Genomic DNA, 14,504 nt, shown 5'->3' with positions numbered 1-14,504 from the left:
TGGGTGCTAGTGTGAGTACAATTCCTTATACCTTATATAAATAAATTATGAATGATATTGCACCTGCTGAGATAGAAGATATTGATGTTACTATTAAGCTTGCTAATAGAGATACTATATCACCAATTGGGATTGTTTGAGATGTTCAAGTCTTGTGTGGGAAGATAAAATATCCTACTGATTTTCTTGTACTTGGTTCCCCACAAGATAATTTTTGTCCCATTATATTTGGTAGACCTTTCTTGAGTACTGTTAATGATAAGATAGACTGCGAGTAAGATATTGTTACTGTTGGTTTGGGGGATATGTCTCGTGATTTTAATTTATCTAAATTTCGTAGACAACCCCATGATAAAGAATTGCCTAATAAAGATGAAATTATTGGTCTTGCTTCTATTCCCGTGCCTCCTAATGATCCCTTAGAACAATATTTGCTAGACCATGAAAATGATATGTTTATGAATGAAAGAAGGGAAATAGATGAAGTATTCTTTAGTCAAGGACCTATTTTGAAAAATAATTTGCATGTTGAAATCCTTGGGGATCCTCCTCCGCCTAAGGGTGATCCCGTGTTTGAGCTTAAACAATTACATGATACTCTGAAATATGCTTATTTTGATGAAAAGAAGATATATCCTATTAGTATTAGTGCTAACCTTTCAGAGCATGAAGAAAAGAAATTATTGAAAACTCTGAAGAAGCACCGTGCCGCTATTGGATATACTCTTGATGATCTTAAGGGCATTAGTCCCACTTTATGTCAGCACAAAACTAAATTGGAGAAAGATGCTATACCGGTTGTTGATCATCAATGATGGTTAAATCCTAAGATGAAAGACGTGGTAAGAAATGAAATACTAAATCTTCTGGAGGTAGGTATAATTTATCCTATTGCTGATAGTCAATGGGTAAGTCCTATTCATTGTGTCCCGAAGAAGGGAGGTATTACTGTTGTTCCTAATGATAAGAATGAATTGATCCCACAAAGAATTGTTACAGGTTATAGAATGGTAATTGATTTTCGTAAATTAAATAAAGCTACTAGAAAATATCATTACCCTCTACCTTTTATTGATCAAATGCTAGAAAGATTATCCAAACATACCCACTTTTGCTTACTACATGGTTATTCTGGTTTCTCTCATACCTGTATCAAAAGAAGATCAAGAGAAAACCACTTTTACTTGCCCTTTCGGTACCTTTGCTTATAGACGTATGCCTTTTGGCTTATGCAATGCACCTGCTAACTTTCAAAGATGTATGAATGCTATATTCACTGACTTTTGTGAAAAGATTGTTGAGGTTTTCATGGATGATTTCTCCATTTCCGGAAGCAACCTTGATCGAGTTTGGCAGAGATGTGAGGAAACTAATCTTGTCTTGAATTGGGAGAAATGCCACTTTATGGTTAATGAAGGTATTGTCTTGGGGCATAAAATTTCCGAAAGAGGTATCGAAGTTGATAAAGCCAAAGTAGATGCTATTGAAAAGATGTCGTGTCCTAAAGATATCAAAGGTATAAGAAGTTTCTTTGGCCATGCGGGTTTCTATAGGAGGTTTATTAAAGACTTCTCTAAAATTTCTAGGCCTCTCACTAATCTCTTACAAAAAGATATTCCTTTTGTTTTTTATGATGATTGTGTAAAAGCATTTGAAATACTTAAGAAAGCCTTGATTTCTGCACCTATAATTCAGCCACCTGATTGGAATTTACCCTTTGAAATTATGTGTGATGCTAGTGATTATGTTGTTGGTGCTGTTCTAGGACAAAGAGTTGATAAGAAATTAAATGTTATTCAGTATGCCAGTAAAACTCTAGACAGTGCCCAGAGAAATTATGCTACTACTGAAAAAGAGTTTTTAGCAGTTGTATTTGCTTGTGATAAGTCCAGACCTTATATTGTTGATTCGAAAGTTACTGTGCACACTGATCATGCTGCTATTAAATATCTTATGGAAAAGAAAGATGCTAAACCTAGGCTTATTAAATGGGTTCTCTTGCTGCAAGGATTTGATTTTCATATTATTGATAGAAAGGGAGCTGAGAACCCCGTTGCAGACAACTTGTCTAGGTTAGAAAATGTTCTTGATGACCCACTACCTATTGATGATAGCTTTCCTGATGTGCAATTAAATGTCGTAAATGGTTCTCATAATGCTCCATGGTATGCTGATTATGCTAATTATATTGTTGCTAAATTGATACCACCTAGTTTCACATACCAGCAAAAGAAAAAGTTTTCTATGATTTAAGACATAACTTTTAGGATGACCCACACCTTTATAAAGAAGGAGTAGATGGTGTTATTAGATGTTGTGTACCTGAGCATGAACAGGAACATCTCCTACGCAAGTGCCACTCCGAGTCTTACGGAGGACATCACGCTGGAGATAGAACTGCACATAAGGTATTGCAATCTGGGTTCTACTGGCCCACTCACTTTAAAGATGCCCGTAAGTTTGTCTTGTCTTGTGATGAATGCCAAAGGATTGGTAATATTAGTAGACGTCAGGAAATGCCTATGAATTATTCACTTGTTATTGAACCATTTGATGTTTGGGGCTTTGATTATATGGGACCTTTTGCTTCCTCTAATGGGTATACACATATTTTAGTTGTTGTTGATTACGTTACTAAGTGGGTAGAAGCTATTCCAACTAGTAGTGTTGATCATAACACTTGTATTAAGATGCTTAAAGAAGTTATTTTTCTCAGGTTTGGAGTCCCTAGATATTTAATGGATGATGGTGGTTCACACTTTATTCATGGTGCTTTCTGTAAAATGCTTGCTAAGTATATGTTAACCATAGAATTGCATCTCCTTATCATCCTCAGTCTAGTGGTCAAGTAGAATTGAGCAATAGAGAGATTAAATTAATTGTCCAAAAGACTGTTAATAGATCTAGAAAGAATAGGTCTAAGAAACTTGATGATGCTTTGTGGGCTTATAGAACTGCTTATAAGAATCCTATGGGTATGTCTCCATATAAAATGGTTTATGGAAAAACATGTCATTGATGTCTACTACGCAACCTTCTTCTTGTAGACGTTGTTGGGCCTCCAAGTGCAGAGGTTTGTAGGATAGTAGCAAATTTCCCTCAAGTGGATGACCTAAGGTTTATCAATCCGTGGGAGGCGTAGGATGAAGATGGTCTCTCTCAAACAACCCTGCAACCAAATAACAAAGAGTCTCTTGTGTCCCCAACACACCCAATACAATGGTAAATTGTATAGGTGCACTAGTTCGGCGAAGAGATGGTGATACAAGTGCAATATGGATGGTAGATATAGGTTTTTGTAATCTGAAAATATAACAACAGCAAGGTAACTAATGGTAAAGGTGAGTGTAAGCGGTATTGCAATGCTAGGAAACAAGGCCTAGGGTTCATACTTTCACTAGTGCAAGTTCTCTCAACAATAATAACATAATTGGATCATATAACTATCCCTCAACATGCAACAAAGAGTCACTCCAAAGTCAGTAATAGCGGAGAACAAACGAAGAGATTACTGTAGGGTACAAAACCACCTCAAAGTTATTCTTTCAGATCGATCTATTCAAGAGTTCGTAGTAAAATAACACGAAGCTATTCTTTCCGTTCGATCTATCATAGAGTTCGTACTAGAATAACACCTTAAGACACAAATCAACCAAAACCCTAATGTCACCTAGATACTCCAATGTCACCTCAAGTATCCGTGGGCATGATTATACGATATGCATCACACAATCTCAGATTCATCTATTCAACCAACACAAAGTACTTCAAAGAGTGCCCCAAAGTTTCTACCGGAGAGTCAAGACGAAAACGTGTGCCAACCCCTATGCATAAGTTCATTGAACCCGCAAGTTGATCACCAAAACATACATAAAGTAGATCACGTGAATATCCAATTGTCACCACAGATAAGCACGGCAAGACATACATCAAGTGTTCTCAAATCCTTAAAGACTCAACCCGATAAGATAACTTCAAAGGGAAAACTCAATCCATTACAAGAAAGTAGAGGGGGAGAAACATCATAAGCTCCAACTATAATAGCAAAGCTTGCGATACATCAAGATCGTACCACCTCAAGAACATGAGAGAGAGATCAAACACATAGCTACTGGTACATACCCTCAGCCCCGAGGGTGAACTACTCCCTCCTAGTCATGGAGAGCGCCGGGATGGTGAAGATGGCCACCGGTGATGGATCCCCCTTCGGCAGGGTGCCGGATCAGGGTCCCGATTGGTTTTTGGTGGCTACAGAGGCTTGCAGCGGCGGAACTCCCGATCAATTCTGTTCCCCGATGTTTTTAGGGTATATGGACATATATAGGCGAAAGAAGTCAGTCAGGGGAGCCACGAGGGGCCCACAAGGGTGGGGGGCGTGCCTCCCTGCCTCGTGGCTTCCTCGAAGCTTCCATGACGTATACTCCAAGTCTCCTGGATTGCTTCCATTCCAAAAATAACTCTCCTGAAGGTTTCATTCCGTTTGGACTCCGTTTGATATTCCTTTTCTTCGAAACACTGAAATAGGCAAGAAAACAACAATTTGGGCTGGGCCTCCGGTTAATAGGTTAGTCCCAAAAATAATATAAAAGTGTTTAGTAAAGCCCATAAACATCCAAAACAGATAATATAATAGCATGAATACTTCATAAATTATAGATACGTTGGAGACGTATCAGTCATTTACCTCTTGAACTAGAACATAAGGCATATTGGGCTATTAAAGAGCTCAACTATGATTTCAAGCTTGCCGGTGAGAAGAGGTTATTTGACATTAGCTCACTGGATGAATGGAGAACCCAATCCTATGATAATGCCAAGTTGTTTAAAGAAAAGGTTAAAAGATGGCATGACAAAAGGATACAAAAGCGTGAGTTTAATGTAGGTGATCATGTTTTGCTATGTAACTATCGTTTACAATTTTTTGCAGGAAAGCTCCTCTCTAAATGGGAAGGCCCTTACATTATCGAGGAGGTCTATCGTTCCTGTGCCATAAAATCAATAATGCCGAAGGTAGTAATGGTCAAAGACTTAAACATTATATCTCAGGTTCTCCCATAAATGTTGAGACCAATATAATTGATACCGTAACACCAGAGGAGTACATAAGGGAAACTTTCCAGAATGTTTCAGACTGCGAAAAGGAATAGGTATGTGGTACGGTAAGTAAACCAACTCCAAAATGTTTCCAATGATAAATTTCCTCTATTTTGGAATATTTAAAAAATTAGGAAAATTAAAAGTAGTCCGAAAGAGACACGAGGCCACCACAAGGGTGGAGGGCGCGCCCTACCCCCCTGTGCGTGCCCCCCGACCTTGTGGCCACCTCGTGTGCCCTATGGACTCCGTTTTCTTCCACAATACTTCTTTTGGTTGGTAAAATTTCATTATATAATCTCCCGAAGGTTTTGACCACCGTACTACGACAAAATCCTCTGTTTTCATTTTGAGATGTTTCTGCGGAGCAAGATGTCTTCGCAAGAGTCAGTCGGGGAGAGTCGTGTATCTCACCCGACACCGGGTCCAAGAGCGTACAGCGAAGCCAACCACTTTGGGAAAGCAACGGAGGAAGAGATGGAGGCTGACTTGAAAAGAGTGGATGCCATGGAGGAGGATCAAGAAGTTACCTCTCGTCTTCAAACTAGATTCATGCTGGAGGAACTTCAGAGCTCAGCAATACCAAATTCGGTTATTCCTCCCAATGCTAGATTTCTCTCTTATGAAAATATGAAAAAGAGTGTTGCTTTTTCTCCCACAGCTAGGAAACATCCATGGGTGGATGGAGCTCTAGCCATCACGGGTAAAATTCGCAAGGAAGTAATGGATCTTAAGCAGCAAATTAAAAAGCTCGAGGAAGAGAGTCATATCCTAAGGGTCATCATCACCAAGAATATCACATCACCACCTCCGAAGAAAGAGATCTAAATATATGGGTATGGGCACTCCCCTTGGCAACTGCGAAGCTTGGGGGAGTGCCCCGGTATCGTATCACCATCACACATTTATTTTTATCACTTTTCTTAGTTCGATCCTTTTGGTTAATTATACCTTGACCTAGTAGAATAAAGTTTTTAGTATGATCTAGCTTTGAGTTTTGCTTTATGTTCCCTCTATGTGATCGAGTCCGTGAGAAATATAATAAAGAATAGTTTGGAGTAAAGGGCTTTGCTTTCTTGCTATGATCTTGAGGGAATTAAATAAAGAAAGAATAAAAATAAATAAAAAGATCATATATTGATCTTATGCAGAGTAATGACTTCACATATAAAGAGTATGATGAATAAAAGTTGTTGAGAGTTGACAAACTTAGTTTTGGTCATTGTTGCAATTAATAGGAAGTAATAAAGAAAGAGAGGCTTCACATATAAATATACTATCTTGGACATCATTAATGATTGTCAGCACTCATTAAAATATGACATGCTAAAAGGTTAATGTTGGACAAGGAAGACAACATAATAGGTTATGTTTGCTTATATCCGAATAGAAGTTATATTGTCATGGATCATCCAACAGGTTAAGCTTACCTTTCCTTCTCATGCTAGCCAAATTCTTTGCACCATGCTTCCAAACATCCCTAAACCCAGTTTTGCCATGAGAGTCCACCATACCTACCTATGGATTGAGTAAGATCCTTCAAGTAAGTTGTCATCGATGCAAGCAATAAAAATTGATCTTTAAATATGTATGATCTATTAGTGTGAAGAAAATAATCTTTGTACGAACTTGTGATATGGAAGAAATAAAAGCGACGGACTGCATAATAAAGGTCCTTATCACAAGTGGCAATATAAAATGACGTTCTTTTTGCATTAAGATTTTGTGCCTCCAACCATAAAAGCGCATGACAACCTGTGCTTTCCTCTGCGAAGGGATATCCTTTATTTTTTTTATCTCCTACCCTTATGCAAGAGACATGGTGATCATCACCTTTCCTTTTTACACTTTTTCCTTTGGCAAGCTCTATGTGTTGGGGAGTGATACATCTCCAACGTATCTATAATTTATGAAGTATTCATGTTGTTATTTCATCTTTCTTGGGTGTTTTACAATCATTTTATAGCAACATTATATCATTTTTTGGGACTAACCTATTGACCCAGTGCCAGTTGCTGTTTTTTGCTTGTTTTTTACATCGCAGGAAATCAATACCAAACGGAGTCCAAACGCAATGAAACTCCACGGAGAATTTTTATGGACCAGAAGGAACCCAATGGGCCAGAGATGCACCTGGGGGTGCCCTGAGGGGGGGGGCACAACCCACAAGGGCGCGCCAAGCCCCCCTGGCATGGCCAGGTGGGTTGTGCCCACCTCGGTGGCCTCCCGCACCCCCTCTTTGCACTATAAATTCCCAAATATTCCGAAACCCTTTGGGGTTAACCTAGATCAGAAGTTTTGCCGTCGCAAGGCTCTGTAGCCACCGAAAACCAATCTAGACCCGTTCTGGCACCCTGCCGGAGGGAGGAATCATCTCCGGTGGCCGTCTTCATCATCCCGGCGGCCACCACGATGAGGAGGGAGTAGTCCACCCTCGGGGCTGAGGGTTTGTACCACTAGCTATGTGTTTAATCTCTCTCTCTCTCTCTCGTGATCTATATCATGGGCTTTGTTAATATAGATGGATCATATGATGTTTCTCCCCTCTATACTCTTGTTGTGATGAATTGAGTCTTTACCCTTTGAAGTTTTGTCTTGTCGGATTGAATATTCAGATATGAGAACACATGATGTATGTCTTGCGGTATGAATACTTGAGGTGACAATGGGGTATCATATTGATTCACTTGATGTATGTTATGGCACTCAACTTGCGGATTCCCGAGGTGATATTGGGGTAATATATGCATAGGGGTTGATGCACGTTTTTATTATCTGTTCTCCAATAGAAACTTTGGGGTCTCTTTGTAGTTCTTTTTGTGGATTGAGTATTATGAATATGAATTTGCTTTGGTGTTATTTTAGTACGAACTCTAAGATAGATCGAATGGAAAAAATATCTTTGTGTTATTTTAGTATGAACTCTTGAATAGATCGAACGGAAAGAATAGCTTTGAGGTGGTCTCGTACCCTACAAACAATTTCTATCTTTTGTTCTCCACTAATAGGAACTCGGGAGTGATTCTTTATTGCACTTTGAGGGATCACTACTAGGGAAAACCCTAGCAGTAGCGCATGTTTAAAGCCTATCAGTAGCGCGGGGTGCAGCACTACTAGTAAGGCGCTACAGCTAAAGGTTAGCAGTAGCGTGGGTTGGACCATGGTACTGCTATATCGACTTAGTAGCAGCGCTTTGTACTATGAGCGCTACTAGTAATTAGTAGTAGCGCTTCTCCTAGCACGCGCTACTACTATTATTCTGTATTTCTTTTTTATTTCATGTTGTATTCATACACCTTTATACAAGTTTTCATACCGCAGCAATTTAGAGAATGATTTTACATCATAATGAGTTATTACATCACTGGGAGAAAGAACCGTGGACTAGTTTCAAGTGGATGGACATCCACTTGAAACTAATCCGCGGTTCTTTCACCCAATAATATAATATATCATCATCATCATCATATCATTAACAACTTATCATCATAATACATCATTGTCATATAACACCTCCTCATGATCATCATTTTCATCAATGAGACATCACATACAAGTTGGTCACTAGACATAATGACAACTACTCATCATCATCATCAAATCTCATAAACATATTGTACCTCATAGGACCTACTACATTCTCTTAGGACCTACTATATTATCTTAGGTAAAATAGCATAAAACAAGATAGCCCCTGACTCGCCATTATGGAGAATGGAGATTATCATGTCTCCAATTCTTTCCTTTCTCACAATGTTGCTTCCAAGAACCTCCTTACGACTGTCCATACATTTTTTCCATTCTTTGATTATCATGTGTTCATCGGTTTTAGAAATCCGGTATGGACAGGTGAGATTCGTAGGACGACCTGGCTGTATGTTCAAAACATCAAGGCGACCATTCTGATACATCAAATGAGGCACACAATCCATCGGGATTTTCTGTTGAAAAACATAGTAATAACTTCGTAGTTAGCAATGTAGTTAAGTTTTAGAAGTATGCAAAAGATGCACGGATGTCGTAATAGTAAAAAATCTTACCAGGATATCTCCATGGAAGTTATCGTGGTTCAACACGTGCACTAGTGGCACGTATTGACCTAATTTGGAGGAGTTCGATAAAAGGCATTGTAATTCTCAAGATCAGTACAATATGCAACCAGATGACTTTTCTCCTGATAAGTTAACTCAGAGCCATCGGTGTAGTTGGTTCTGTCTACCATCTTCCGCACATTCTTTGAAGAATGAAAGTAAGCTATCAATGGAAATAAGCTGTCAACTATTTTGAAATAAACAATATAAATTACTTAATAACTATGTTTGAGGAACTCACATAGCGGTAGAATTGGAAGCGTATCAACAAGGACCCAAATGTCCAAATTGTCTTGCTCGATGTCAGGATCACCAAGATTCATGGTGACAAACATACCCTCTTGAAAATCATACATCTTGCAAAGTGCTTCCCAACCCGGCAACCAAAATGGGATACGCTCTCAGAATTGTATAGATTTACCTCAAAATCCATACCATGATGGGTCCTTAGGTTAATTTTCTTTGTTTCATTCCTCTCATGATCTTCAAAACCCATCCTCTCCAAGACATAGCGTCTTGCATGGCATGGGATAAGCTAGTCGAATTGTAAAAGACGAAAATTACACGTTGAAGTAGTAGAAGTCGAGCTTAATTACGAAAAAAACACTTTGCGTCGTAGCTTACCATATCACAATCGAAGGCCTTCTCGAGCTTAATGCTGAAGCACCGACCTTCGTCCAGGTGAGGCCTGTCGCAGAAAGCCCGGTTTTCGCCGCACCAGGAGCACTCCCCGGGACCTTCTTCGTCCGACGACGTTTCCTATGTTCATAATTCAAAGATTAAACTTGTACAATTAAAACTCTCAGCTTGTTCATTATTCATCATGGGTTGACTATCGGTCTGTCGAGTCTTTTCTTGAAAACTCTCAGCTCATGTGGTGTATATATTCGACCATCGGTGATGGTAGCTCCTCCTTTCATTCCCGAGTGCATTACACCAAATTGTCTAGCACACGGGAACGAAGGAGAAGCTACCCCCACGACAACAGTCGGGATTCTTCGTCCTCTCATATATGGTGGAGACTCTCCCTCACTGATTCCTCTCTGACATTTGCGACTGTCGGTGATGGTCGTTACTCCTCCTTCCCCAAGTGCATAACAAAGGTCTAGCACCCGGAGAAGAAGGAGAACGACCCCCACGACAACAGTCAGGATTCTTTGGCCTCGACAGACTTAAAGTCAACCGAAATATCGTTTAATTATCTTTCTAGAAAATCCAGGCCACTCGATATTTCCTACATATTCTAGCACAAGTCATGCCAAAATTCATGGAAAATTTCGGCATGACCTTTGCTAAAACAGGACATATCGAGCGCTTGAAATTTGCCAGAACGGAAATTAATCAACACTCCGGCAAAACATAGGCCACTCGGAGGTGTAACCTGAACATGACCGGCCACTTGGGCAACCACATATCCTATTTGAGCAACACAAGATATACATGTTTTTATCTACATCATATCTTATAGGACTCATATTGACATGGAGATTTGGCTGGTCTCACCTCGAGGTTGGAGGGGGTCGGTGACAGGGACGACGGCGGGGATGATGGAGGGGCTCCTTGATTTCTGCAAAAACAAAAACCCTATAAGTTATCACTAATACATCCCGAATAGTATCATACATATAACATCACTAATACAAATAAAACCCTAGCGAACGACGGGTATCGACGACGAGGATGCGGGATAGGCATCGTCGACGTCGATGCAGGAATAATTGCTTAAACTAAAAAAATAACAACAAATGTGACATTTTCATCTAGTTCTATTAATTCAACTAGTTCTTACTAAATATAAACTTACTATAAATAGAAATAAACTAGTTCTTTCTAAAAATAAACTAGTGCAACTAGTTATATTAATTTTCTTACTAAAAATACATTAGTTCTATTAATTCAACTACTTCTTACTAAAACCAAACTAGTTCAACTAGTTTATTAATTTACTTACTAATTATTTTAAACACTTACTAAAAACAGTAAAAAACTACATTATACAATAGTAAAAAAACTACAGTGAAAAACATAAAAAAAGATGGAGGGAGGAGGGGAAGGGAGGAGGAAGGAGAGAGGAGGAGGGGGAGGAGGCCGGTGGGATCGGAGGAGGGAGGGGCGGGGGTGGAGGGGGAGGGGCGGCCGGAGGAGGAGGAGGGAGGTGATACGTCTCCAACGTATCTATAATTTTTGATTGTTCCATGCTATTATATTATCTGTTTGGGACAATTGCATTTTTACCCCTAGTTGGTTCCTACCCACGGGTTTTGCCCTTACTTTTCGAGCTTGCTCAGTTTTGCCCTTACTTTTCCGCCGAGGTCCCTCGAATGCCCTTTGACCGTTTGACTAAAACTTTGAAAATTCATAACTAATTCATATCAACTCAGAAAAATGCAAATAAGATGTCAAAATGTTCAGATAAACATTACCTTTATGTGCATATCATTTGCATTCAGGATGAAAGCACCCTTTAAACTACTTGAGGTAATTAATGTTATTAACATTATTAGAAATAAAAAGGTATAAACAATATTTTTTTTCATGAATAAAAATTACATGCAAATGTAGGTGATGTTTTCTGAACATCCTGATATCTTACTTGCATTTTTCTGAGTTCGTATCAACTTGTTATGAAGTTTCCAAATAATGGTCAAAGTCGTTAGAACATTCTTAACAAGATGATACGAACTCAGAAAAATGCAAATAAGATATCTGGATGTTCATAAAACATCACCTACATTTGCATGTAATTTTTATTCATGAAAAAATATTGTTTATACATTTTTATTTTTAATAATATTAATAAAATTAATTACCTCAGGTAGTTTAAAGGGTGCTTTTGTCCTGAATGCAAATGATATGCACATAAGGGTAATGTTTATCTGAACATTTTGATATCTTATTTTCATTTTTCTGAGTTCATATGAATTAGTTGTGAATTTTCAAAGTTTTGGTCAAACGGTCAAAGGACATTCGAGGCACCACGATGGAAAAAGTAAGGGCAAAACTGAGCAAGCTCGAAAAGTAAGGGCAAAACTCGTGGGTAGGAACCAACTAGGGGTAAAAATTCAATTGTCCCTATCTATTTTGGATGTTTATGGGCTTTATTATGCACTTTTATATTATTTTTGGGACTAACCTATTAACCCAGAGCCCAGTGCCAGTTTCTGTTTTTCCCTTGTTTCAGTGTTTCGCAGAAAAGGAATATCAAACGGAGTCCAAACGGAATGAAACCTTCGAGAAAGTTATTTTTGGAACGGAAGCAATCCAGGGGACTTGGAGTGCACGTCAGGGAATCAACGAGGGAGGCACGAGGCAGGGGGGCGCCCACCCCCCTGGGTGCGCCCTCCACCCTTGTGGGGCCCTCGTGGCTCCCCTGACGTATTTCTTCCTCCTATATATACCAATATACCCAAAAACCATCGGGGAACAGAATAGATTGGGAGTTCCGCCGCCGCAAGCCTCTATAGCCACCAAAAACCAATCGGGACCCTGTTCCGGCACCCTGCCGGAGGGGGATCCCTCATCGGTGGCCATCTTCATCATCCCGGCACTCTCCATGATGAGGAGGGAGTAGTTCACCCTCGGGGCTGAGGGTATGTACCAGTAGCTATGTGTTTGATCTCTCTCTCTCTCTCGTGTTCTTGAGGTGATACGATCTTGATGTATCGCGAGCTTTGCTATTTTAGTTGGATCTTATGATGCTCCTCCCCCTCTACTCTCTTGTAATGGATTGAGTTTCCCCTTTGAAGTTATCTTATCGGATTGAGTCTTTTAATGATTTGAGAACACTTGATATATGTCTTGCGTGGGATAACCGTGGTGACAATGGGTTATTCTATTGATTCACTTGATGTATGTTTGGGTGATCAACTTGCAGGTTCCGCCCATGAACCTATGCATAGGGGTTGGCACACGTTTTCGTCTTGACTCTCCGGTAGAAACTTTGGGGCACTCTTTGAGGTTCTATGTGTTGGTTGAATAGATGAATCTGATATTGTGTGATGCATATCGTATAATCATACCCACGGATACTTGAGGTGACATTGGAGTATCTAGGTGACATTAGGGTTTTGGTTGATGTGTGTCTTAAGGTGTTATTTTACTACGAACTCTAGGGCTGTTTGTGACACTTATAGGAATAGCCCAATGGATTGATCGGAAAGAATAACTTTGAGGTGGTTTCGTACCCTACCATAATCTCTTCGTTTGTTCTCCGCTATTAGTGACTTTGGAGTGAATCTTTGTTGCATGTTGAGGGATAGTTATATGATCCAATTATGTTATTATTGTTGAGAGAACTTGCACTAGTGAAAGTATGAACACTAGGCCTTGTTTCCTAGCATTGCAATACCGTTTGTGCTCACTTTTATCATTAGTTACCTTGCTGTTTTTATATTTTTCAGATTACCAAAACCCATATCTACCATCCATATTGCACTTGTATCACCATCTCTTCGCCAAACTAGTGCACCTATACAATTTACCATTGTATTGGGTGTGTTGGGGACACAAGAGACTCTTTGTTATTTGGTTGCAGGGTTGTTTGAGAGAGACCATCTTCAACCTACGCCTCCCACGGATTGATAAACCTTAGGTCACCCACTTGAGGGAAATTTGCTACTGTCCTACAAACCTCTGCACTTGGAGGGCCAACAACGTCTACAAGAAGAAGGTTGTGTAGTAGACATCAACCACTTTTCTGGCTCCGTTGCCGGGGAGGTGAGTGCTGTAAGGTATATCTTTAGATCTTGCAATCGAATATTTTTTTCTTGTTTTATCACTAGTTAGTCTATAAAAGAAAACCACAAAAAAATGGAATTAAGTTTGCCACATACGCTTCACCTTTTTAATATCTTTCGTGAGTATGATGGAAAGGAAAATTGTGCCGAAGTGTTAGAAGAAGAATGCATTAAAATGTTTGGGACTAAATCTTTGAATGATGAGCATGATTGCAATGTTGTTAGTATGAACTCCTTGAATATCCATGGTACTAACGATGATTGCACTAGTCATGATGAAAATGTCTCCTATAAACATGTCAATTTTTGTGGAGTGCATTGGGTTTGCAAGTACACACCAAATAGGGAAGATATATATTGCAAGAGGCATAAGCACTTAGAAACTAAATGGTTGCAAGAGAGGCTAGATGTTTGTGCTGAAAATTTAAACTTTCTTAGCCATACTTGTGAACTTTGGAATGAACGTGATCATTTCAGTACCCAATGCAAATTGTTTCATGATCGTATCGTGTCCAAAAATTGTGATGACTTGATTACCCTTGCACATCATAATGAACTTAGTTTGCTCTTGGGTTATGAAGCA

The sequence above is a fragment of the Aegilops tauschii genome, chromosome 2 (assembly GCF_002575655.3).
Source record: "Aegilops tauschii subsp. strangulata cultivar AL8/78 chromosome 2, Aet v6.0, whole genome shotgun sequence".
Taxonomy (NCBI): domain Eukaryota; kingdom Viridiplantae; phylum Streptophyta; class Magnoliopsida; order Poales; family Poaceae; genus Aegilops; species Aegilops tauschii.
The sequence above is the reverse complement of the archived record's forward strand: the minus strand, read 5'-3'. Positions refer to the sequence as shown.